Below are 3,109 nucleotides of genomic sequence, written 5' to 3'. Positions count from 1 at the left end.
CGGATCCGGCCGGCGGGGAGCCGGAGAGGCGGGGGGGCGGCGGCCACGACGCGGGGGCAGCGCGGCGAAGCCGGCGCGGCGGCGGCGGTTGGTGGCGGCGGGCGCGGACGCGACGGCGGCAGCGGCCGGAGTCGGCGACATGGGCGGCGGGCGCCGCGGCGACCCGGGGCAGCGGCCGGCTAGGAGGGAGGTGGCGGCGCGGTGAGGTTGCGGGGCGGCGCGCCTCTTCGGTCGCGGGGGCCTCGCCTGGGCCGGGCGGGCCGGCGGCGGCGGGAGGTGGCGGCTGCCACGTGTCGGCGCGCGGATGGCTGGAGGCGGCGGGCGGACGCTGTCCGGCGGCGGCGGCGGATGGATCTAGGGTTTAGGAGGGAGGGGAGACCCGTGAATTTCGGAGGGGGGTTATATTTATAGGCATAGAGGGAGCTCGGAGTGTCCAAATGAGGTGCGGTTTTCGGCCACACGATCGTGATCAAACGCTCTAGATGATGGAGCAGGTTTAGGTGGGTTTTGGGCCAAATTGGAGGGGTGTTGGGCTGCAACACACACGAGGCCTTTTCGGTCCCTCGGTTAACCGTTGGAGTATCAAACAAAGTCCAAATGGTACGAAACTTGACAGGCGGTCTACCGGTAGTAAACCAAGGCCGCTTGGAAAGTCTCGGTCCAATCCGGAAATGTTTAATCCCCACACACAAAAGAAAGCTAGAAATGACCACCGGAGGAGAACGAAGCGCCGGAATGCAAAACGGACAACGTGGAAAATGCTCGAATGCATGAGATGAACACGTGTGCAAATGCAATGCACGTGATGATATGATATGAGATGCATGACAACGACAACAACACACGGAGACAAAAACCCGAACCCGAGAAAATAAAATAACTTAACGCCGGAAACGGCAAGAGTTGGAGTACAAATTGGGAAAGTCATATCCGGGGTGTTACATGTTCCGGGTGGCGTGAGTTGCGAAACTATTCCGCATTGTTTCAAATGTAGACCAAACTCATAACTCAAATATTCTCCTCCATGATCAGATCGTAGAAACTTTTTTTCTTGTTACGATGATTTTCAACTTCACTATGAAATACTTTGAACTTTTCAAATGTTTCAAACTTATGTTTCATTAAGGAGATATACCCATATCTGCTTAAATAATCTGCGAAGGTGAGAAAATAATGATACCCACTGCGAGCCTCAATATTCATAGGATCCACATACATCAGTATGTATGATCTCCAATAAATCAGTTGCTCGCTCCATAGTTCCGGAGAACGGCGTTTTAGTCATCTTGCCCATGAGGCACGGTTCGCAATTACCAAGTGATTTATAATCAAGTGGTTCCAAAAGTTCATCAGTATGAAGTTTCTTCATGCGCTTTACACCGATATGACTTAAATGGCAGTGCCACAAATAAGTTGCACTATCATTATCAACTCTGCATCTTTTGGCTTCAACATTATGAATATGTGTATCACTACTATCGAGACTCGTCAAAAATAGACCACTCTTCAAGGGTGCATGACCATAAAAGATATTACTCATATAAATAGGATAACCATTATTCTCTGATTTAAATGAATAACCATCTTGCATCAAACAAGATCCAGATATAATGTTCATGCTCAACGCTGGCACCAAATAACAATTATTTAGGTCTAATACTAATCCTGAAGGTAGATGTAGAGGTAGCGTGCCGACGGCGATCATATCGACTTTGGAACCATTTCCCACGTGTATCGTCACCTCGTCCTTGGCCAGTGTTCACTTAATCTGTAGTCCCTGTTTTGAGTTGCAAATATTAGCAACAGAACCAGTATCAAATACCCAGGTGCTACTGCGAGCTCTGGTAAGGTACACATCAATAACATGTATATCATATATACCTTTGTTCACCTTGCCATCCTTCTTATCCGCCAAATACTTGGGGCAGTTCCGCTTCCAGTGACCAGTCTGCTTGCAGTAGAAGCACTCAGTCTCAGGCTTAGGTCCAGACTTGGGTTTCTTCTCTTGAGCAGCAACTTGCTTGCTGTTCTTCTTGAAGTTCCCCTTCTTCTTTCATTTGCCCTTTTTTCTTGAAACTGGTGGTCTTATTGACCGTCAACACTTGATGCTCCTTCTTGATTTCTACCTCCGCAGCCTTTAGCATTGCGAAGAGCTTGGGAATCGTCTTATCCATCCTGTTGGGGATATTACTGCTGGGCATAATGAAGGAAATATGCCCTAGAGGCAATAATAAAGTTATTATTTATTTCCTTATATCATGATAAATGTTTATTATTCATGCTAGAATTGTATTAACCGAAAACATAATACATGTGTGAATACATAGACAAACAGAGTGTCACTAGTATGCCTCTACTAGACTAGCTCGTTAATCAAAGATGGTTATGTTTCCTAACCATAGACAAAGGAGTTGTTATTTGATTAACGAGGTCACATCATTAGTTGAATGATCTGATTGACATGACCCATTCCATTAGCTTAGCACCCGATCATTTAGTATGTTGCTATTGCTTTTCTTCATGACTTATACATGTTCCTATGACTATGAGATTATGCAACTCCCGTTTACCGGAGGAACACTTTGGGTGCTACCAAACGTCACAACGTAACTGGGTGATTATAAAGGAGAATTACAGGTGTCTCCAAAGGTAGATGTTGGGTTGGCGTATTTCGAGATTAGGATTTGTCACTCCGATTGTCGGAGAGGTATCTCTGGGCCCTCTCGGTAATGCACATCACATAAGCCTTGCAAGCATTACAACTAATGAGTTAGTTGCAAGATGATGTATTACAGAACGAGTAAAGAGACTTGCCGGTAATGAGATTGAACTAGGTATTGGATACCGACGATCGAATCTCGGGCAAGTAACATACCGATGACAAAGGGAACAATGTATGTTGTTATGCGGTCTGACCGATAAAGATCTTCGTAGAATATGTAGGAGCCAATATGGGCATCCAGGTCCCGCTATTGGTTATTGACCGTAGACGTGTCTCGATCATGTCTACATCGTTCTCAAACCCGTAGGGTCTGCACGCTTAAGGTTACGATGATAGTGATATTATGAGTTTATACATTTTGATGTACCGAAGGTTGTTCGGAGTCCC

This window comes from Triticum aestivum, chromosome 4A, assembly GCF_018294505.1.
Source record: "Triticum aestivum cultivar Chinese Spring chromosome 4A, IWGSC CS RefSeq v2.1, whole genome shotgun sequence".
NCBI lineage: Eukaryota > Viridiplantae > Streptophyta > Magnoliopsida > Poales > Poaceae > Triticum > Triticum aestivum.
This window is presented reverse-complemented; position numbering follows the sequence as displayed.